Consider the following 23,765-nt stretch of genomic DNA (forward strand, 5'->3'; position numbering starts at 1 on the left):
TCTCCTCTTCCTGTCTACACTTCTCTCTCAGCACAGGCCCTTGCCAATTTCTTCCAAGGGAAAACTGACAAAATATGACATGATCTTCCCCTTGCCTCTCCTCCCCCACCCCCACCGATTCTCACCTCCTTCTCTTATCACAGATGCAGAAGTTCTCATCTGCTCACCTCCTCCACTTGCCCCAATGACCCCCACCCATGTCCTGAGCTCCGATCCCTCACTCTTCTCTTTGACTGCTTGCTCTTCTGTGGCTCATTCCCCTCACAATATAAATATATTTTAGTCTCTCCCATCTTAAAATACCCTTTCTTGACCCACTTGCCTCTCCAATTGCTGCCCCTTCTACCATTCATCTCTAAACTCATTGAAAGCGCTGTTTACAATCACTGTCTGAAGTTCCTCTCCTCCAGTTCCAGCCTAGACTCTCTCCAGTCCATCCTCCTCCCCTTGCATGCCAGTGAAACAGCTGTCACCAGTCTCCTCTGACCCCTTCTTAGCCAGAGCTCAGAACCAGTACTCCATCCTCATCCTCCTTGACAGCTTGACCTTCTGCAGTCCACCTTGTTCTTCTTCATGGAATCTTGCTCTCCTTTGGCTTCCCATGACACCATCCTCTCTTGGTTCTCCTCCTAGATTTTTAATCCCTCCTCCAGCATGTCCTTCAGAGGATCCTCCTTATTTGTTCTCCAGCTTTCTGTGGGGGTTCCACAGGGCTCTGTCCTTGGTTCCCTTCCCTTCTCCCTCTATCCCTTATCTCTGGGTAATCTCATCTGCAAACACCAGTTTAGCCACCATGTATATGCTGACAACTCATAGGTCTGCCTCTCTGCTCCAGACCGGTCTCCTTCTGTGCAAACTAAAATCTCAACCTGTCTTTCTGACATCTCCTTCTGGTTGTCTAGCCAGTTAGATGGAGCTCCTCATGGCTACAACAGAGCCCTGAATCTCCCCCCCCACCAACAAGACCTCTGTGCTACCGCCTTTCTTAATCAAAACCACCATCCTGCCTGTCACTCTGCCTCATAAGCTGAGCATCAACTTCAGCCTCTCGGTAGGTCCTCACATTCGGGCTCTGTCTAAATCTTGCTGATGCTTTCTGCATAACATAACTAAGATACAGCTTTTCTTAACCATCTACATGTCTAAAATTCTCATTCAGGCTCTCATCGTCTCAGGTCTTGATTACTATAACATCCTTCTCTCTAGCGCTTGACAAATACATGCAGTCCTGCCCCACTCATATCCATTCAAAATGCTGCTGCAAAGATTATTTTCCTAACCTTTTGCTTTATCCCTCCTCCTCCTCCTCCTGTATCACATCAAACATAAATTTATAGATTCATGGATACTAAGGTCAGAAGGGACCATTATGATCATCTAGTCTGACCTCCTGCACAATGCAGGCCACAGAATCTCACCCACCCACTCCTGCGAAAAACCTCTCACCTATGTCTGAGCTATTGAAGTCCTTAAATCGTGGTTTAAAGACTTCAAGGAGCAGAGAATCCTTCAGCAAGTGGCCCGTGCCCCATGCTACAGAGGAAGGCGAAAACCTCCAGGGCCTCTTCCAATCTGCCCTGGAGGAAAATTCCTTCCTGACCCCAAATGTGGCGATCAGCTAAACCCTGAGCATATGGGCAAGATTCACCAGCCAGATACCCAGGAAAGAATTTTCTGTAGTAACTCAGATCCCACCTCATCTAACATCCCATCACAGGCCATTGGGCCTATTTACCATTAATATTTAATGATTAATTCATTACCAAAATCATGTTATCCCATCATACCATCTCCTCCATAAACTTATTGAGTTTAATCTTAAAGCCAGATAGATCTTTTGCCCCCACTGCTTCCCTTGGAAGGCTATTCCAGGACTTCACTCCTCTGATGGTTAGAAACCTTCGTCTAATTTCAAGTCTAAACTTCCCAATGACCAGTTTATATCCATTTGTTCTTGCGTCCACTTTGGTACTGAGCTTAAATAATTCCTCTCCCTCTCCGGTATTTATCCCTCTGATATATTTATGGAGAGCAATCATATCTCCCCTCAACCTTCTTTTAGTTAGGCTAAACAAGCCAAGCTCCGTGAGTCTCCTTTCATAAGACAGGTTTTCCATTCCTCGGATCATCCTAGTAGCCCTTCTCTGTACCTGTTCCAGTTTGAATTCATCCTTCTTAAACATGGGAGACCAGAACTGCACACAGTATTCCAGGTGAGGTCTCACCAGTGCCTTGTATAACGGTACTAACACCTCCTTATCTCTACTGGAAATACCTTGCCTAATGCACCCCAAGACCGCATTAGCTTTTTTCACGGCCATATCACATTGACAGCTCATAGTCATCCTATGATCAACCAATACCAAGCAAGGTCCTTCTCCTCCTCCATTACTTCTAATTGATGCGTCCCCAGCTTATAACTAAAATTCTTGTTATTAATCCCTAAATGCACTTCTCACTATTAAATATCATCCTATTACTATTACTCCAGTTTACAAGGTCATCCAAATCTTCCTGTATGAATTCCCGGTCCTTCTCTAAATTGGCAATGCCTCCCAGCTTTGTATCATCCACAAACTTTATTAGCACACTCCCACTTTTTGTGCCGAGGTCAGTAATAAAAAAATTAAATAAGACTGGTCCCAAAACCGACCCCTGAGGAACTCCACTGGTAACCTCCCTCCAGCCTGACAGTTCACCTTTCAGTATGACCCGCTGTAGTCTCCCCTTTAACCAATTCCTTATCCACCTTTCAATTTTCATATTGATCCCCATCTTTTCCAATTTAACTAATAATTCCCCATGTGGCACAGTATCAAACGCCTTCCTGAAATCTAGGTAAATTAGATCCACTGCATTTTCTTTGTCTAAAAAATCTGTTACTTTCTCAAAGAAGGAGATCAGGTTGGTTTGGCACGATCTACCTTTTGTAAAACCATGTTGTATTTTGTCCCATTTACCATTGACTTCAATGTCCTTAACTACTTTCTCCTTCAAAATTTTTTCCAAGACCTTGCATACTACAGATGTCAAACTAACAGGCCTATAGTTACCTGGATCACTTTTTTTCCCTTTCTTAAAAATAGGAACTATGTTAGCAATTCTCCAGTCATACGGTACAACCCCTGAGTTTACAGATTCATTAAAAATTCTTGCTAATGGGCTTCCAATTTCGGGTGCCAATTCCTTTAATATTCTTGGATGAAGATTATTTGGGCCCCCCGATTTAGTCCCATTAAGCTGTTTGAGTTTTGCTTCTACCTCAGATATGGTAATGTCTACCTCCATCTCCTCCTTCCCATTTGTCATGCTATCATTATCCCTAAGATCCTCTTTAGCCTTATTAAAGACTGAAGCAAAGTATTTGTTTAGATATTGGGCCATGCCTAGATTATCCTTGACCTCCACTCCATCCTCAGTGTTTAGCGGTCCCACTTCTTCTTTCTTTGTTTTCTTCTTATTTATATGGCTATAGAACCTTTTACTATTGGCTTTAATTCCCTTTGCAAGGTCCAACTCTACTTGACTTTTAGCCTGTCTCACTTTATCCCGACATGTGCTGACCTCAATAAGGTAGCTTTCCTTGCTGATCCCTCCCATCTTCCACTCCCTGTATGCTTTCTGCTTTTTCTTAATCACCTCTCTGAGATGCTTGCTCATCCAGCTTGGTCCACAACTCCTGCCTATGAATTTTTTCCCCTTTCTTGGGATGCAGGCTTCCGATAGCTTTTGCAGCTTTGATTTAAAGTAATCCCAGGCCTCCTCCGCCTTTAGATCCACAAGTGCTTCAGTCCAATCCACTTCCCTAACTAATTTCCTTAATTTTTGAAAGGTCAGACTTTTTGAAATCAAAAATCCTGGTTGCAGATTTATTTTTGTTTATCCTTCCGTTCAGTTTGAACTGAATTAGCTCGTGGTCACTTGAACCAAGATTATCCCCAAGAACCATTTCTTCTGTGAGGTCCTCACTACTCACCAAAACCAAATCTAAAATGGCATCCCCTCTAGTCGGTTCAGCAACTACTTGGTGAAGGAATCCATCAGCTATCGCATCTAGGAAAATCTGAGCCCTATTATTATTACTAGCACTCGTCCTCCAGTCTATATCTGGGAAGTTAAAGTCTCCCATGATCACGCAGTTTCCATTAGTATTTACTTCATTAAAAACATTAAAAAGGGCTCTATCCATATCCAAATTAGATCCCCGTGGTCTATAGCACACCCCAAGCACTATCCCAGGGGAGGCTCTAATAGTTTTCTTCCCCAATGTAATTTTTGCCCAGACAGACTCCGTCTTATCCATTCCATCGCTCTTATTTCATTACGATCTACCTCATCATTGATATACAATGCTACTCCACCACCTTTACTTTTATTTTGGTCTTTCCTAAACAGCATATCCCCTTCAATACCTGTAGTCCAGTCATGACGACTATTCCACCATGTCATTATCATTATGACAGTAGTCATAATAGTAGTCAACTCATTATCCTCCTCCAAAATGCTACTCAACACTTCCCTTTGCTGTCATACTTACAAAAAAAAACAAAAACAAAAAAACCCACCTTAGGCTGTTGATTTGCTGAAACCACACTTCCCATCATGTTGAGCAATATTGTCTGTTTTCTTGTACTTCCCCATCTGTCTGTATCCATCTGTTTTCTCTTGTCCTGTATTTTACAAGGGAAAGAGACAAGGTATAACACAATCCAATGGCTGGAAGTTGAATCTAGACAAATTTTGACTGGAAATAAGTCATATTTTTTTAACAGTGAGAATAGTTAACCATTGGAATAACTTACCGTGGGTCATGGTGACCTGACCATTTTAAAATCAAGTTTGGCTGTTTTTTTAAAAGTTCTGCTCTAGGAATTATTTTGGGGGCAGTTCTCTGGCCTCTGCTATTCGGGTAGTCAGACTAATGAATCTGTAAATCTCAGTGGTCCCTTCAGGCCTTGGAATCTCTAGATTCATATGATCTACGAAAATCTATACTGAGATTGCATCCTGTCTGGGGCAGGGACCATCTTTTTATTGTGTTTGTACAGCACCTGGCATGATGGATCCTGATCCATGACTGGGGCTCCTAGGTGCTGCAGTCATACAAATAATAAACCATTTGAAATAAGAGGTCAGGCTGGATTTTGTTACCTGCCACCCATAACAAATCCCTCTGCTTGTGGCACCACCAGTGGCCAGCTCTTGGACAAACCCCTCACTACAGCCACCACTTGGCAAATGCCAAGAAGCCCGGCACACGGAGCCCAGCTTACCCAGTAGCCTTTCTTTAAACCCAAACCAATGGACGGGCACTGGGTGCCTCCCCCAGTTACTCTAGCAAGTAACATCATTACTTAAATTCTAGGGCAAACAATGAGGAAGAACTTTCCTAAAACAGCTATGTTAGGTATAAGGTTGTCTCAATCTGGCCAACCTCAGAAGTTCAAAAATCCTGACTCAGACCCCCAAAATCATGAAATTGGCCCAGAAATCACAGGTCTTTTTTAAAAAAAAGAATAAATTGTGTTTTTTAGTCTTTCTTCTGATTTTTGAACTCCCTCTGCCCACTTCCACGGTGTGTGACAACTACAGCATTCCCAACTTGAACATTTTGCATCGAGTGAAGCAAATTTGGCCTCCACCGCAGAAGCTCTCACTAAAGAACACAACCAGGTTTGGAGCCCCCTGGTGCTAGGCACTGTATAAACACATAGTAGGAGACAGTGCCTGCCCTTCATTTGCTGATCATCAAATGCAAAGCTAGTGGTCAATTGATGACATAGGATCTGGAACTCATCAAATGCATATCACACATAGGGGCCACCAAACATCTATTTGTTGGGAATAGGGCTGTCAAGCGATCAAAAAAATTAATTGCGCAGTTAATTGCACTGTTAAACAATAATAGAATACCATTCATTTAAATATTTTGGATGTTTTCTACATTTTCAAATATTTTTATTTCAATTACAACATAGAATGCAAAGTGTACAGTGCTCGGTTTATATTTATTTTTGATACAAAATATTTGCACTGTAAAAAACAAAAGAAATAGTATCTTTCCATTCCCCCATTGCAAGTACTATAGTGCAATCTCTTTATCATGAAAGCTGAATTTATAAATGTAGAATTATGTAAAAAAAACAAACAAGCCCTGCATTCAAAAATAAAACAATGTAAAACTTTAGAGCCTACAAGTCTACTCAGTCCTATTTCTTGTTCCGCCAATCGCTCAGACAAACAAGTTTGTTTACATATGCAGGTGATAATGCTGCCCACTTCTTGTTCACAATGTCACCTGAAAGTGAGAACAGGCATTCACATGGCACTGTTTTAGCCAGCATCACAAGATATTTACGTGCCAAATGCCCTAAAGATTCATATGTCCCTTCATGCTTCAACCACCATTCCACAGGACATGTGTCCATGCTGCTGACGGGTTCTGCTCGATAACTATTCAAAGCAGTACAGACCGACGCAGGTTCATTTTCATCATCTGAGTCAGATGCCACCAGCAGAAGGTTGATTTTCTTTTTTGGAGGTTCAGGTTCTGTAGTTTCTGCATCCAAGTGTTGCTCTTTTAAAACTTGTGAAAGCATGCTCCACACTTCGTCCCTCTTAGATTTTGGAAGGCACTTCAGATTCTTAAATCTTGGGTTGAATGCTGTAGCTATCTTTAGAAATCTCACATTGGTACTGTGACAGGGTCGGGCCAGATGGCTATAGGAGAGTAATAGAAGGCAGATATATTAGCCCCAGGCTAAGTAGGTCCCTTTTCCCTGGGTAAGGTAACAGGGAAGGTTCCAGAACAACCAGAAACCTTCTGGAGACAATTAAGACAGGCTGATTAGAACACCTGCAGCCAATCAAGCTGCTAGAATCAATTAAGGAAGGCTAATCAGGGCACCTGGGTTTTAAAAAGGAGCTCACTTCAGTTTGTGGTGCGCGTGTGAAGAGCTGGGAGCAAGAGGCACTAGGAGCTGAGAGTGAGACCGCAGACTGTTGGAAAACTAAGGTGTACAAGCATTATCAGACACCAGGAGAAAGGTCCTATGGTGAGGATAAAGAAGGTGTTGGGAGGAGGCCATGGGGAAGTAGCCCAGGGAGTTGTAGCTGTCGCACAGCTGTTCCAGGAGGCAGTCTAGACAGCTGCATTCCACAGTGCCCTGGGCTGGAACCCGGAGTAGAGGGCGGGCCCGGGTTCCCCCCAAATCCTCCCAACTCCTGGTCAGACACAGGAGGAGTCGACCTGGACTGTGGGTTCAGAAAAAGGGCCAAGCTGGGGGCTGCCGTGAAGCTCCAAGGCGAGCAAATCCGCCAATAAGCGCAAGACCCACCAAGGTAGAGCAGGAACTTTGTCACAACTGGTGTCGGAAGTGGGATTTAGTGTCCACAGCGCAGCGGAAGGAGGGTGTTTGGAAGGAAGAAAAAAAAGGGGGAAGAGGGTCTATTTTTATTTTTTTTCACCACAGTGGAGGAGGTAGTGCGGGCACTGACACAAGCCATGGCTGCCCAGCAGGAGGCTACTCGTATCCAGGCAGCCGCCCAACAGGAGGCAGTGTGGCTGCAGCAAGAGACTAATCGCCTGCTGATGGACCAGGCTGCTCAAGACCGGGCTATGTTGCAGGAACTGGTAAACCAGGTAAAGGCCCTTACAGAACTGAACTGCGGCGATGATGGGATGCAGATCATGCGGGCCAGCAAATGGCTGCAGAAAATGACGCGGGAGGATGATGTAGAGGCATACCTCCTGGCCTTTGAGAGGACAGCCCTGTGGGAGGCTTGGCCCCGAGAACATTGGTCTGGCATCCTCGCTCCATTCCTGTGTGGGGAGGCCCAGAAGGCCTCCTATGATTTGCCTGAAGAGGCTGTGGCACACTACCCCCAGCTGAAAGCAGAGATCCTGGCCAGATCTGGGGTAACGACCGCAGTGCGGGCCCAGTGATATCATGAGTGGAGGTACCAGGAAAACAAAACCCCGCGGTCCCAATTATATGACCTCATCCATCTCGCACAAAAGTGGTTACGAACTGAGTCCCGGAGTCCGGAAGAGATACTAGAGGTTCTGGTCATCGACTGGTACATGAGAAGACTACAGCCAGACCTTCACGCCTGGGTAAGCCAGAACGAACCATCCCCCTACGACGAGGTTGTCGCGCTGGTAGAAAGGCGAAGGACAGCGAGGGAGCTGACCCGACCAGTTAAGGAAGAAGCACCCCGAGTTACACTAGTAGCACCAAGCCCTAGAGCTCGGGTGACTGGGCCACCAGGAGAACCCAGGTGGAAAAAGAGAGGGGCTGAAGGCCCACCAGAAGCCACAAAGAGTCGGAGCACTGAGGGGGAAGAGGATCGTGATGTTAGACTACCCAAACCAAGAGACCGGGGAATACCTAGGGCTCCATACAGATGTTACGCCTGCAGGGAGTGAGGACACATAGCTGCACAGTGTCCCAATGTCAAGGAGCCTATGCAGTGTAACCTGGGGAACTGGGCAGACCCATGCTCCCTAATCCACCTTGTGGGGTTCTCACTAACCCCACATATGTACACTAGACCAGTGAAGCTAAATGGGGTAGAGACCACAGCACTGGTTGATTCGGGGAGTGCTATCACGCTTGTCTCGGGGAAGCTCGTGAAGCGTAGTCAGCTGCTGTGGGCTAAGCGTACGTGGATAACATGCATCCATGGGATAGTTGGTTATTACCCCACCATCCCAGTAAAAATTGAGATTCAGAGGAACACTACTGGGGTAGCAGCAGGGGTAGTCCCTAAACTCCCATACCCAGTGCTCATAGGGAGGAACTTCCCAGGGTTTGGAGACTTACTCCCGGTAGGGGAATTGGAGAAAGGGGTAAGCCCTGAAAGTAGTGAGGCATCCACAGTAGACTGTCAAGCCCCAGCCTTCTCTGAAATATCCTCAGATTTGTTCTCCACTCCCAGACAGCGTAGAAAGACGAAAAGGGAAAGAAGGGCAGCTAAGGCCTTGGGAACCCAAATACTGGCCCAAAGCCAGAGGGTCGCTCTTGTAGGTGGCGGACCAGAGCTGCTGAAAAGGAGGCCACCCAGGAGGGAGAAGCACCTGAGTCTGACCCACACCCTAATGCCTCTGAACCAGTAGAGGCAACAGAGACTGGCTCCCTAGATCTCGGGCAGATTAGCCCTGGGAGAGGACATTTTGGACGGGACCAGGCTGAAGACCCAAGGTATGACAACATTAGGAAGGAGGTGACTGAAATACATGGGGTCCCCCTGGAAGGGAAAACCCAGGGACCAGGACCCTACTTCATAATGAAGAAGAATCTCTTATACCGGGTTGCACCAGTACAGGGGCAGAAGGTACAGCAGATTCTAGTACCTCAAAAACACCAGAATGCTGTATTAAGTTTGGCCTATAGTCATCTTTTTGGGGGGCATTTGGGGGTAGAGAAGACCCTGGCACAGGTCCTGCGACGATTCTTCTGGCCTGGAGTACATGAAGAAGTGTGGAGGTACTGTGCGTCCTGCCCGGAGTGTCAGCTGCACAGTCCCCGTCCCCACTTGAGGGCACCTTTAGTACCCCTTCCCATCATAGAGATCCCCTTCGAGCGAATAGCCATGGATCTAGTGGGACCCCTGGAGAAGACAGCCTGGGGCCACCAATATATACTTGTCGTTCTGGATTATACTATTCGTTACCCAGAAGCCGTTCCCCCTGCGGAACACGGCCTCTAAAACAATAGCTAAAGAGTTGGTGGGGATCTTTGCCTGAGTGGGGCTTCCAAAGGAGATATTAACAGACCAAGGTACCCCATTTATGTCGAAGCTAATGAAGGACCTCTTTATGCTGCTCCATATACATACCCTGAGAACTTCAGTCTATCATCCGCAGACCAATGGGCTGGTAGAACGGTTTAACCGAACCCTCAAGGCAATGATAAGGAAAGTGGTAAGTCGAGACGGGAAGGATTGGGACACCCTATTACCCTACCTTATGTTTGCAATCCGGGAGGTACCTCAGGCCTCAACTGGGTTTTCCCCCTTTGAATTATTATACAGACGCCACCCCCGTGGCATACTAAATATTGCAAAAGAAATCTGGGAAGAAGAACCCAATGAGGGCAGAAATATAATTGACCATGTGTTGCAGATGCGAGAATGGATAGTCCGGGTCACCACTATTGTACGGGAACATTTGGAAAAGGCGCAGGAGGACCAGCGAACCCATTACAATTGCCAGGCAAAAGTCCGACAGTTCCAACCAAGGGATCAGGTGATGATGTTGGTACCCGCGGCAGAAAGCAAGCTTTTGGCCCAATGGCAGGGGCCCTATGAGGTGGCTGAACCCGTGGGGGAAGTAACCTAGAAGGTGTGGCAGCCAGTACGCTGGAAACAAGAAGAAATTTATCACATTAACCTCTTAAAGCCTTGGCACCAATGAGAGGCGTGTGTAGTGGCCCAAGAGACCCCGATCCAGGGAAATAATATGCAGGAGCAGAACAGGATATCCACTGATCTGACATCAAACCAGAAGAAGGAGGTAACTGAGATGATCAACCGATACCAGGACGTGTTTGCAACCAAACCAGGCTGGACCACCGAAGCATATCACCACCTTATCACAGACCCTGGGGCAAAGGTAACTTTAAGGCCCTATTGGGTCCCAGCAGCAAAAAGGGAGGAGATCAAGGCAGAGGTAAAAAGGATGCTGGAGCTGGGAGTCCTACAGTCAGTGGTCAAGCCCGATTGGGTTGGTGCCCAAACCCAATGGCACCACTAGGTTTTGTAATGACTTTCGCCGGCTGAATGAGATATCCAAATTCGATGCATACCCCGTATCGATGAGTTATTTGACCGCCTGGGCAATGCCCGATTTTTGACCACCCTTGATTTAACAAAGGGATACTGGCAGATTCCCCTTGCCAAAGATGCAAAAGAAAAGACGGCATTCTCTATCCCAGAGGGTCTGTTTCAATATACGGTTCTTCCTTTTGGACTGCATGGGGCACCTGCCGCCTTCCAGCGTCTTATGGAGAAGCTCCTATGGCCCCATACCAGTTAAGCAGCGGCATACCTGGATGATGTGATTATTCACACCCCCCACTGGGAAACCCACTTAGGAAAGGTGGAAGCGGTTCTGGACACGCTAAGACAGGCTGGCCTCACAGCCAACCCAGCCAAGTGTGCCATAGGGCTAGCCGAGGCTAAATACCTTGGCTACATTGTAGGAAGGGGCATGGTCAAGCCCCAACTAAACAAACTAGAGGCTATCCAAAATTGGCCCTGGCCAAATTGGAAAAAGCAAGTCCGGGCATTCCTAGGTGTGGTGGGGTACTACCGACGATGTATTCCTCATTTTGCTACCAGAGCGAGTCCCCTGACAGACCTGATAAAAGCCCGGGGTCCAGACATGGTGAAGTGGACAGATGCCGCAGAGAAAGCATTCGTGGATCTACAGACAGCCCTCTGCAGTAACCCCGTGCTTATAGCCCCAGACTTCAACAAAGAATTCATTGTACAAACAGATGCATCTGAAGTAGGATTGGGAGCTGTCCTATCGCAGATGGTCAGAGATGAAGAACATCCAATCCTCTACCTCAGCAGGAAACTCCGCCCGAGAGAGCAGAAGTATGCTGTGGTTGAAAGAGAGTGCCTAGCTGTGAAATGGGCCATGGAAACACTACGTTATTACCTTCTGGGACGATGGTTTACCCTTGTGATCGACCACGCACCCCTCCAGTGGATGCAGCGAAATAAAGAGAAGAACACAAGGGTGATCAGATGGTTCCAGTCCCTACAACCTTTCCAATTCACCATACAACACCGGGCTGGAAGCCACCATGGCAGTGTAGATGGCTTGTCACGAGTACACTGCATGACGTCCCAAGTTGCCCAACCCCATAGTGTTGAGCTGGGGGTGGGGGGGTGGAATATGTGACAAGGTCAGGCCAGGTGGCTTTTGGAGAGTAATAGAAGGCAGATATATTAGCCCCAGGCTAAGTAGGTCCCTTTTTCCTGGGTAAGGTAACAGGGAAGGTTCCAGAACAATCAAGAATCTTCTGGAGACAATTAAGACAGGCTGATTAGAACACCTGCAGCCAGTCAAGAAGGTGCTAGAATCAATTAAGGAAGGCTAATCAGGGCACCTGGGTTTTAAAAAGGAGCTCACTTCAGTTTGTGGTGCGCGTGTGAAGAGCTGGGAGCAAGAGGCACTAGGAGCTGAGAGTGAGACCGCAGACTGTTGGAAAACTAAGGTGTACAAGCATTATCAGACACCAGGAGAAAGGTCCTATGGTGAAGATAAAGAAGGTGTTGGGAGGAGGCCATGGGGAAGTAGCCCAGGGAGTTGTAGCTGTCGCACAGCTGTTCCAGGAGGCAGTCTAGACAGCTGCATTCCACAGGGCCCTGGGCTGGAACCCGGAGTAGAGGGCGGGCCTGGGTTCCCCCCAAATCCTCCCAACTCCTGGTCAGACACAGAAGGAGTCAACCTGGACTGTGGGTTCAGAAAAAGGGCCAAGCTGAGGGCTGCTGTGAAGCTCTAAGGCGAGCAAATCCACCAATAAGTGCAAAACCCACCAAGGTAGAGCAGGAACTTTGTCACAGTACTTTAGTTGCATTTTGTGAAATCAGCAGTGAAAGTGTTCTTAAAACAAACAACATGTGCTGGGTCATCATTCGAGACTGCTATAAACATGAAATATATGGCAGAATGCAGGTAAAATAGAGCCGGAGACATACAGTTCTCCCCCAAGGGGTTCAGTCACAAATTTAATTAACGCAATATTTTTTTAACGAGCGTCATCAGCATGGAAGCATGTCCACTGGAACAGTGGCCGAAGTATGAAGGGGCTTACAAATGTTTAACATATCTGGCACTTAAATACCTTGCAATGCCAGCTACAAATGTGCCATGTGAACGCCTGTTCTCACTTTCAGTGACATTGTAAATAATAAGCAAGCAGCATTATCTCCTGTAAATGTAAATAAGCTTGTTTGTCTTCATGATTGGCTGAACAAGAAGTAGGACTGTGTGGACTTGTAGGCTCTAAAGTTTTACATTGTTTTGTTTTTGAGTGCAGTTATGTAACAAAAAAATCTACATTTGCAAGTTGCACTTTCACAACAAAGAGATATCACTACAGTACTTGTATGAGATGAATTGAAAAATACTATTTCTTTTGTTTGTCATTTTTACTGTGTAAATATTAGTAATCAAAAATAATAATATAAACTTTGTATTCTGTGTTGTAATTGAAATCAATATATTTAAAAATATAGACAAACATCCAAAAATATTAAATAAATTTCACTTGGTATTTCTATTGCTTAACTGTGTGATTTAAAACTGCAGTTAATCACAATTCTGTCTCAGACTATATTACATCATCTGTGATTATTGTCAACATTTTCTTTAAACACATAATGCTAACACCTTTCTTCTCAACCCCAGGATCTTTGCAACATCACATTTAAGGTGGATGAAACAAAACAAGGCTTTGTGATTTCCAGGAAGCAGCATCTGCATGAACTATAGAATCTTTAGTATGTTTGCAATGTGCATTAATGTGGAAAAGTACCTAGAAATAAATTCTTAAACTCATTTTCAGCCAACAGAATTCCGATGTAAAGAAGAGATTAGGAGAATCCTGGCTCTGACAGAGGAATCAGAAGAATAAGATCCAGTCCTCCTTATGAAAAATAGGTGCCAGAAATTATAGCTATGTATAGCCTCAACCCAGCAAATCATCATGGCGGTCAGGCACTGTCTCCCGATAGTCAAGCCTAGTGGTTGGAGCAGATGTCGGACCCAGGTGTAGGGTCAGGACAGGACCAAGGTTGGCACTGGATTCAAGATCCGGGGACAGACTGGGGCCAGAACTCAGAGCATTCCTCTGGTCCATAACCTTCCCATTCTGTAAGGTACAGGACTTCCCTCAGAATATTTTGGAACTGAGGATTTGGTTCTCCAGGTATTCTTTCTGAGCTTGTACCATGGCTGGAGGAGGAAGGACCTGCGTTTGTCCCAGCAGGAAATGGTGTGTGTGTGTGTGTTTTCAGTAGGGAGACATGGAACACAGGGTGTATTCGCATCATAGGGGGTAGCTGGAAGTGGAAAGTAACTAGCTTAAAAAGCGGGGTGATGAGGAAGGGCTCAAGATATCAGCAGTCAAGTGTGTGGGAGAGATGGGAGGTGTCCAAGTATTTTGTGGCGAGTCATACCATGCCCTGACAGTAAAGGGAGGGTTAGCCTGACTGTGGCGGTTAGCGAACAGCTTGAAGCCTGCCTTGGCAGTGTCCAGCTGGGGTCTTAGCTCCTCCTGGGTATGATGGAGATGTTCGACCAGGTCAGAGTCAGCAGGGACAAGGGAAGTCAAGGGGAGGGACAGGTGGAACCACTCCTCAAACTCGGCCTTGATTGCTAGCAGTTCTTTGTCATAAATTTTGTAGTTCTACTCTGTGGGATTTGAAGGGCTGAATGAAGTTCTTAGCCAGATTTTTCACCCAGGTATTTCCATGGGGCCTTGAGTTTGGGTTCCAATAAAGGGTATACACATCCAAAGGGGATCTGTGCCCCTGGCTAGAGGTCTATAAGGTACTTGTTGCAGGGATAGGATATTGGCCTTCTTTTAATCGATCATCCACAAGATCACTATACTTGGGTGAGATTGATAAACCAGTATCTTTGGAAACTGACGTAGTACCAAGCAGGGAGGACACCTACCCAGGGGTGGGTCCCAGATTCTCCCTGCTGGGTCTTCCTAGGTACTGCAGCTGACAAAACGAAGAGTTAAACCATACCTCCTGCACTGCCGACAAAATGTTCAGGTTGTGAAGGGAGAGTCAGGAGAGGCCCAATATAATTCAAAAGAGTGGTGAAAGGATTTAGGTTGAATTGCATAGTTTTCTGCTGGTCCCCAATCTCGACCTAGAGATGGGCTGTCTTGCAACAGGACCAGAGGTCAGCGTACTGCTTTCAATAGTTTCTGCCTGCTCTGGAATAAGCTTATTCTGGATGGGCAAGTTGCTGGATGTCCCAGAGTCAATTAATGCCAGTGAAGTACAGCTTACTCTGGGCATGGCAGGGGTCCTGAGAAGGAGGAGGACCTGCAGATGTGGTTGGCAGGACTCCATTGGTGCTGGGGCACAGGTAGTCAGCAGAGGGGATCTGGTCAAAGAGACTGCTCTCCGGGTCATGTCTAGCCGTGACCCCTCTACTGGGGCTGAATGGGGTGGTTTCCCAGCACCATAGTGGGTCTGGATTTGTGGGGTCACCCTGAGGCAAAGTGTACAAATTCTCCGCAAAGGCCATTTCAGCACCTTCTCTTGGGCCGTGAGGTGTCTCCTGGTGCTGTCAATCTGCATGGGCTCAAGTCTGGAACTAGGCAAAGGGTGTGCACGGGTGCCCTTGACACTAAGCTAGAAATGGGTGACAGCCTGTTTCCTTTCCAGGCAATAGTTCTCGTTTCTAATGCAGAGCTCGATGTAGGGTAGCAACTCCACAGGAGGGGTTTACTTGAGACAGCTTGTCGGGCGTCATTCAATCCCCGATGAAAATGGTAGACTTAGCCACCTCGTTCCAGGCTGTATTGGTGTCCAGGTGCTGGAAGTGGGCTGTGCAGGTGGAGACAGGTCCCAAACCCTGGGTGAGGAACTATAGGGCTGCTTTGGCAGTATGGACCCGGTTGGGATCATCAAATACAAGTGAGAAGAAATAAACGAAGTCCTCAAAGCAGCCCAGCATTAGAATCATAGAATATCAGGGTTGGAAGGGCCCTCAGGAGGTCATCTAGTCCAACTACCTGCTCAAAGAAGGACCAATCCCCAACTAAATCATCCCAGCCAGGGCTTTGTCAAGCCTGACCTTAAAAACTTCTAAGGAAGGAGATTCCACCACTGCCGTAGTTAACGCATTCCAGCTCTTCACCACCCTCCTAGTGAAAAAGTTTTTCCTAATATCCAACCTAAACCTCCCCCACTGCAACTTGAGACCATTACTTCTTGTTCTGTCATCTGGTACCACTGAGAACAGTCTAGAGCCATCCTCCTTGGAACCCCCTTTCAGGTAGTTGAAAGCAGCTATCAAATCCCCCCTCACTCTTCTCTTCTGCGGACTAAACAATCCCAGTTCCCTCAGCCTCTTCTCATAAGTCATGTGTTCCAGTCCCCTAATCATTTTTGTTGCCCTCCACTGGACGCTTTCCAATTTTTCCACATCCTTCTTGTAGTGTGGGGCCCAAAACTGGACACAGTACTCCAGATGAGGCCTTACCAATGTCAAATAGAGGGGAACGATCACGTCCCTCGATCTGCTGGCAATGCCCCTACTTATACATCCCAAAATGCCATTGGCCTTCTTGGCAGCAAGGGCACACTGTTGACTCATATCCAGCTTCTCGTCCACTGTGACCCCTAGGTCCTTTTCTGCAGAACTGCTGCCTAGCCATTCGGTCCCTAGTCTGTAGCGGTGCATGGGATTCTTCCGTCCTAAGTGCAGGACTCTGCACTTGTCCTTGTTGAACCTCATCAGATTTCTTTTGGCCCAATCCTCTAATTCGTCTAGGTCCCTCTGTATCCTATCCCTACCCTCCAGCATATCTACCTCTCCTCCCAGTTTAGTGTCATCTGCAAACTTGCTGAGGGTGCAATCCACGCCATCCTCCAGATCATTAATGAAGATATTGAACAAAACCGGCCCCAGGACCAACTCTTGGGGCACTCCACTTGATACCGGATGCCAACTAGACATGGAGCCATTGATCACTACCCGTTGACCCCGACAGTCTAGCCAGCTTTCTATCCACCTTATCGTCCATTCATCCAGCCCATACTTCTTTAACTTGCTGGCAAGAATACTGTGGGTTGGCCTGTTCCAGGATGGGTGAGGCCCAATCCTAGGGCTTCTCTGAACAGCAGACTGATAACCAGCTCCACTTTCATCTGGTAGTCTGGGAGGATGGCTGCATCAGGAACAGCAAGCAGCACTATTTAATAAAGCCTCAGAACTTGTGGTGTTCACCATCAAACCATTCCAGCCAGAGGATTTTTCAGACCACATTCTGGGGCTGCTGCCTTGGGTGGGCCCGAGGGTTCTGGAGCAGTCGGGACCTGTGCTGAGAAGGAGGTGTTCTCTAACTGCAGCTGGGCAATTTGGTTTGGGAGGCTCTGGAATATGGATGCCATCTTCGGGGCTGCAGCACTCAGGTGCTCCATCAAGGCTCTGAGGCCCAGTACAATGGAGTTTGTGCAAATTGTCAGGCACTGCCTCCCAGTAGTCAGGTCTAGTGGTTGGAGCTGATGTAGGGTCAGGACTGGGCCAAAGGTGGCGCTAGAATCAAGATCTGGGACAGGTTGGAGTCAAACCCCAGATCAGAGTCCATAGCCAAGCCAGAATCAGTACCGGAGTCAGAGTCCAAGTGCAATCCAGGGGTTGAAGCCAGGTGGTCAGAGTCCAGGTACAAGCCAACTCCATATCGGAGATGGGTCTGGATACAGGCCAAAAGTTGAAGCTAGGTGATCAGAGTTTGAGGGTCCAGGGAGGATCAGGAAGCATAGGCAAGGCCAGAGTGGGTCAGTAACAGGGGTGGAGTAAGGTCAGAATAGGGCAAAGATAAGACTGGAACACAGCTTGGGCAAGGCTGGATCAGGCAGGATCAGGATCAAGAGCAGGCTGGAGTATATGATACGCTGCGAGGCAGCAGGAGGGTTTCTGGCCAGGTGGGAGGGCTGTTGCAAAGACTGATCTGCAGTCCTGGTGAGGTTGGGGAAATACCTGAGCCTGAGGGTCATCTGACACAGGCTCTGCTCCAGGATAGGCTGCTGCTGAGTTGTTGCTGCATGCCTGACTGACTAGTGACTCTGCAGCTCTGTTGGAGCGGCACCTGTTGAGTTCCTGGGGGCAGGTGGATGCAAGCCCACCCACTTGTAAAGGCCCCTCCCCCAGCCTAAGGGGAGGAGCTACTGAATCCAGGACTCAAGTAAATTCAGGGGAAAACAAATGAGAAAACAGGGACGGGAGTAAGGGTCACAGGGTCTGTCAAGGTTCCTCCCCCACTCTGAACGCTAGGGTACAGATGTGGGGACCTGCATGAAAACCTCCTAAGCTTATCTTTACCAGCTTAGGTCAAAAACTTCCCCAAGGTACAAAATATTCCACCCTTTGTCCTTGGATTGGCCGCTACCACCACCAAACAAATACTGGGTACTGGGGAAGAGCTGTTTGGAAATGTCTTTCCCCCCAAAATACTTCCCAAAACCTTGCACCCCACTTCCTGGACAAGGTTTGGTAAAAAGCCTCACCAATTTGCCTACGTGACTACAGACCCAGACTCTTGGATCTTAAGAACAATGAACAATCCTCCCAACACTTGCACCCCCCCCTTTCCTGGGAAATGTTGGATAAAAAGCCTCACCAATTTGCATAGGTGACCACAGACCCAAACCCTTGGATCTGAGAACAATGAAAAAGCATTCAGTTTTCTTACAAGAAGACTTTTAATAGAAATAGAAGTAAATAGAGATAAAGAAATCCCCTCTGTAAAATCAGGATGGTAGATACCTTACAGGGTAATTAGATTCAAAACATAGAGAATCCCTCTAGGCAAAACCTTAAGTTACAAAAAAGATACACAGACAGAAATAGTTATTCTATTCAGCACAATTCTTTTCTCAGCCATTTAAAGAAATCATAATCTAACACATACCTAGCTAGATTACTTACTAAAAGTTCTAAGACTCCATTCCTGGTCTATCCCCGGCAAAAGCAGCATATAGACAGACAGACAGACCCTTTGTTTCTCTCCCTCCTCCCAGCTTTTGAAAGTATCTTGTCTCCTCATTGGTCATTTTGGTCAGGTGCCAGCGAGGTTACCTTTAGCTTCTTAACCCTTTACAGGTGAGAGGAGTTTTCCTCTGGCCAGGAGGGATTTTAAAGGGGTTTACCCTTCCCTTTATATTTATGACAGGGTCAAAAGCAGAAAGCCGGAGGGGGACACCAAGCAGAGAACCGTGAACAGCACCCATTGCTCCTAAAAGGCATTCAGGAAGTCAGTGGATGCGGCCCAGAGGAACTCTGCCTGGATACTGTGGTTAGATGTTGATAGATGTTCGACTGCACGTGTGTGTTCCCTCCATGTGCCACCCCAGTCCTGCGCAGACAGCTGGCACGGCAGACCTCGAGCGAACTGCCCAATGACACAAGATCTGTTAAGGGACAAAGGCACCCAGACAGGTTTATTGTCAACAGAGCACGGTACTAATATCCCACAAACTCTATCAGACCACTAATACATGTATGCCTGTAACAATGGACCAGCTCAGTGAACAGCAGGACTTTCTGTTCCTCCCTAGGCCAGACAAAGATACTCCCTCTGAAATATATCTTTATACCCCTATACAAACAAGTTAGTAAAATATCGGGATGTTCTGGTACCACTTGATATCGGGATGTGTTTGCATGAGTACTCTGTGACTCGCACTTCTTAGGAATGTGTATTTCTGCAATATCAGCCCTGTTCTTGCCAGATTCTGTAAGCAGGTCCGCCTCATACCAGGCCTCTAATACAAGGCCTTATGTCTCAGGCTCTCTTCCTGCTACAGATATGTCACTTAAGGGAGGAGCGGAAATAGGCCCCACAGACGCAGAGCACTTCCCTGTCCAACATCCTTCTCTTGGTTGATGAATAGCGACCTTAACCAGTGCCAGGAGGAGGTTGAGGAGGAGGTCTCGTAACTTCGTGGGGCCACGGATGGGGTGTGCATAGAGCACACTGACCGTCATGCAGATGGATTTTGCTTCTTTCTCTGTAGTTCTGGGTAACATTTCTTTAGGTTTCACTCTTGTTTTCCTCTTTCCAGGTGGTGCCCATATTATCACTTGCAGTGAAAGTTGTGTTGGTGTCATCCTTAAAGCATATCCTAAATATGTCATCATTTTACCATATTTGATGCTTTAGATTGGTTTGCTCTACTTAGAATTTCTGATGTTACAAGAAACTCTTTCCAATGGAGTCTGAAGATCTACCGTGGGCGTTTACTTTGAAATGAGTTGATCTTCTTATCAATTTCTCTTGTCAATTTCCATGACTGCTCCATGAAGCAGGATAGACATGATGCTGATCTTAAAAATGCATATTTTTTGTCAGTGCCAATCACTTTTCAAGTTTTTATTTGCTGCTTTTTGATATTTGTTGCTTGACACTTAGCATGGTGTCACCATCATGACACATCTCACTCCCTAAATATGTAAAATGACTTACTTCTAGTGTTTTTTCGTCCACTCTAATGGTTACCTTCCGGCCATTGATAACCATCTATTTTGTCTTTCGCTTGTTGTCTTTCGCTTGTTGTTTTGCGCTGTCTGCCAAAACTGGGTCTTTTCTTCCATTAAGCAAAGTGTTGGCCTAAACAGGACAATGTCATCAGCAAAAAAGAGGTCATCCAATTGTGCTTCATCATTTGTTCATAACATTCCTCGGTTGATTTCTGCTGTTTCTTTCCTCATGATATAATCAATGACTGGTGCAAACATTAGGGGAACATAATACAACATTGCCTTCCTCCAGTTGCCACTGCAAATCATTAGATGATGTCACCATCTCTGATTGCACACTCAGCAATATCATATAGATCCTTGATGATTCTAATTATTTTTGCTGCACTGTGTATGCTGTCAAAAGCTGTCTGGAAATCTATAAAATTTATCACAAGAGGTGCTTGCTTTGTTCTGTAATATGTCTGAGAACAATAATGCGGTCTACACATGATATCAGTGGTCTAAAATCTGTTTGTTCCACTCTAAGGTGAAGGTTTGTTTGTTTCTTGATACATTCCACGATAATGTTGGACCTGATGTTTCCCAGGCACTGAGAGTAATGTGATTCCTCTATGGTTATTGCAGTTGGTAAGGTCACCCTTCCGTGGCAATTACCTACTTAAAAAAACCTGCTCCCTAAAGAAAAATAAAATCCACTTGGCTAGTTCTCACTAGGGAATGGGAGCAGTATTAAGTCTGAACATTTTAAAATCTAAATCAAGAGGTTATAGGTGCGTAAACGTTCACTTTTCCACATGCACAGTATGAAATTTCTGTTAGAGTTTGAACTGTATTATGTGTAGAGCACTACTGAGTTACACCAATCACAACGGCATAACTCCATAGTCAGCTGTTCTATCTTCTGCTATCTTTCTTTTTTAAAGAGGAATTTAAAAGCCAAAATCTATTCTAATGAAACATCAAGTTGAAAATTTGAAATATATGTATATAAAAGTCAGGAATCAAGTTAAAGGTTCTTACTTAATCTTCAGTTAACATTAACTGTCCCACTTTTCACATTTGTTTCAGTTAGTAGTTAGGAAATTACATTCACCGTAGCCTGAGTGTGTATAATCCAGGCAAGAAAACCTTAACGTTTTCACTTATTAATTTTATGGTTTAAACTCACAATCCTAATCTTCCTTTGCACATGCAGGGTATTAGTCCTGTGACTCCATAGTTAAGTTTGCAGGAGACATTCCAGCCCACATCCTTATTTCCAGCCATTTAATGCTTTCTCCAAGAAATTCCCTTTCAGGCTGAATTTTCCCATGCTTAGTCTCAGCCCAAAGGGAAATATATTTTTAAAAGATCGGGCCAATCATTTTTGATTTATGGGACTGTGAAATATTTACAATTTATTGCCTTTCTAAGAGTCCCAATTTTCTTTTGACCTCTCATAACTCAATTATGGCATGCAATGAAGGGATCATACTCCTTATGGATGAAATCCTGCACTAGGGAAGATCTAGATGACATGTTTGAACATGCATGACTAAAAAACAAAAATCTCTCTTGAATTCCACAACTTTCTTACAGTTCACACTGATAGAGAGTGGACCCTAGGTGTCTTAGGGCTTGAATTATACCCCATGTATCTAACTACCATCTTCTGACATTCACTAGAGCATACATGAAGTGGGGAAGATGTGCACACTTTATCAAACGCACACCAGCCAGTGCAGGGATGAAACACATAGGATCATCTCTTCAGCCAGCACTATGCCAGTGACAATCCTCTTCCAGCCTCCACCTTTTCCATAGGCCAATTGCCCTAACACAGGGGTAGGCAACCTATGGCACGCTTGCCGAAGGCGGCATGCAAGCTGATTGTCAGGGGCACTCACACTGCCTGGGTCCTGGCCGCCGGTCCGGGGGGCTCTGCATTTTAATTTAATTTTAAATGAAGCTTCTTGAACATTTTAAAAACCTTATTTACTTTACATACAACAATAGTTTAGTTATATATTATGGACTTATAGAAAGAGACCTTCTAAAAATGTTAAAATGTATCACTGGCACACGAAACCTTAAATTAGAGTGAATAAATGAAGACTTGACACACCACTTCTGAAAGGTTGCCAACCCCTACCCTAACATATGGAAATGTATTTTGATTTGTGATTGTGTCTCACAATGAAACGTATGCACTTGTGTAATTTAGGGCACTTGGCAATAGGGAGGGAGAGTCACTCATCAGGTTGGACTAGATGACCTCCTGAAGTCCCTTCCAACCCTGTTATTCTATGATTAGGAGATGATGGCACTCTTTTTAAAAAAAAAAAAAAAAAGTGTCATAGAAAAATTACTGATATCAAGAAGCTTTCACATGAACCAGTTTAACAGTGAAGTAGTGAAGCAATTCCCGAAGTTCCCACTTCAAGCTCTGATATAGCAGATTTTTGTGTCTTTGTCAGGGATGTGGCAAATCCTCAATTTGGAGTCAGTCTGTAAACAAGAGATAGTGATGGCATTCAGAATCATTCAGATTGTATTCCAAAAAATACAGGGGTACTGCGTTTCTTGTCTGCTCTGCCAAGTCCCATCAGTAAATAAACAGGGCTAGATTCTGCTCTTTGTAGAAATCTGGAGTAGCTCCAGCTAGATTTACACCAATGTGGATAAGAGCGGAGTCTGGATATCCATGTTCTAAACCAGCCAAAGAAATGAAGGCCTCCATTCTGACTCTGGGGCATGATACCTTGTTTCACCTTGTGCTATCCCTGCCACCACTTCCCTATGTAATGCTTCTCTGATCTGTCAAACTTATTCAGGGTGCAGCATAGCCAACTCTCGCACATTTACCATGAATAATGTTATTTTGGCCACTGCTGCAGGCAGTCTCAAGATGATGTGAAAAGCTCCATCTGCCACATGATTTTGGGAAACAAAACTGAGCTAGAAGTCCCCACAGAATCTCCTGCCACCTAGGGGAAAGTGCACTAAGTTACAAACCTCAAGACAGGAGTTCAAGTCTCAGCAGTGACTAAAAATTATTCCCAACTAGGGCACTCAATTAATCACAGTTAACTCACATGATTAATTGGTAATATGCACTTACAAATGAAGAGAACCCCTGAAATCTCTACCACACAGACTGCATTGATTAGCCCTGAGTCAGATATTAACTCTTGGCAAATTTCATATAAGCTCCCTAGACTGTAAAATCTATTTATTCCAACATAAAGGAGGTAGAGTTTTAGTAAATTCTAACTCTTACTCTGATTCATCAGTTTGTCCCAGAAATGCCAGTAAAACTTGTTTTGAAGCTAAAAAATGTCTCTTCTCTTATAGTTAGTAAAAGATATAGCCGTCATCTTCCAACAATGCTTGAAATTTAGCAGGGGGAAAAATGTACACTAGCCCCAGTTTTTTGCAAGTTCTTCTTTACTCCTGAATCTTTGCCAACTGAATTGCACTGTGACCATTTCAGGAAACATTAAAATTTGGTGACCCTAGAAAAACCTTTTTAAAATCT

The 23,765-nt window shown here is 45.5% G+C and overlaps 1 protein-coding gene and 1 long non-coding RNA gene across 25 annotated transcripts in view; one reads left to right on the top strand and one right to left on the bottom strand.

Annotated features, from left to right (window-relative positions):
• ZNF618 (zinc finger protein 618) overlaps positions 1-23,765 on the top strand; it is a 320,167-nt gene that overhangs the window by 225,195 nt on the left and 71,207 nt on the right. The window lies entirely within an intron of this gene.
• Positions 6,318-22,261, bottom strand: LOC122463100. Its single transcript, XR_006286100.1, has 3 exons — positions 22,067-22,261; positions 14,628-14,631; positions 6,318-6,328 (listed from the first exon to the last, which is right to left on the bottom strand). It is a non-coding gene; the product is annotated as an uncharacterized LOC122463100 (long non-coding RNA).

This window comes from Chelonia mydas, chromosome 16, assembly GCF_015237465.2.
Source record: "Chelonia mydas isolate rCheMyd1 chromosome 16, rCheMyd1.pri.v2, whole genome shotgun sequence".
Lineage (NCBI taxonomy): Eukaryota > Metazoa > Chordata > Testudines > Cheloniidae > Chelonia > Chelonia mydas.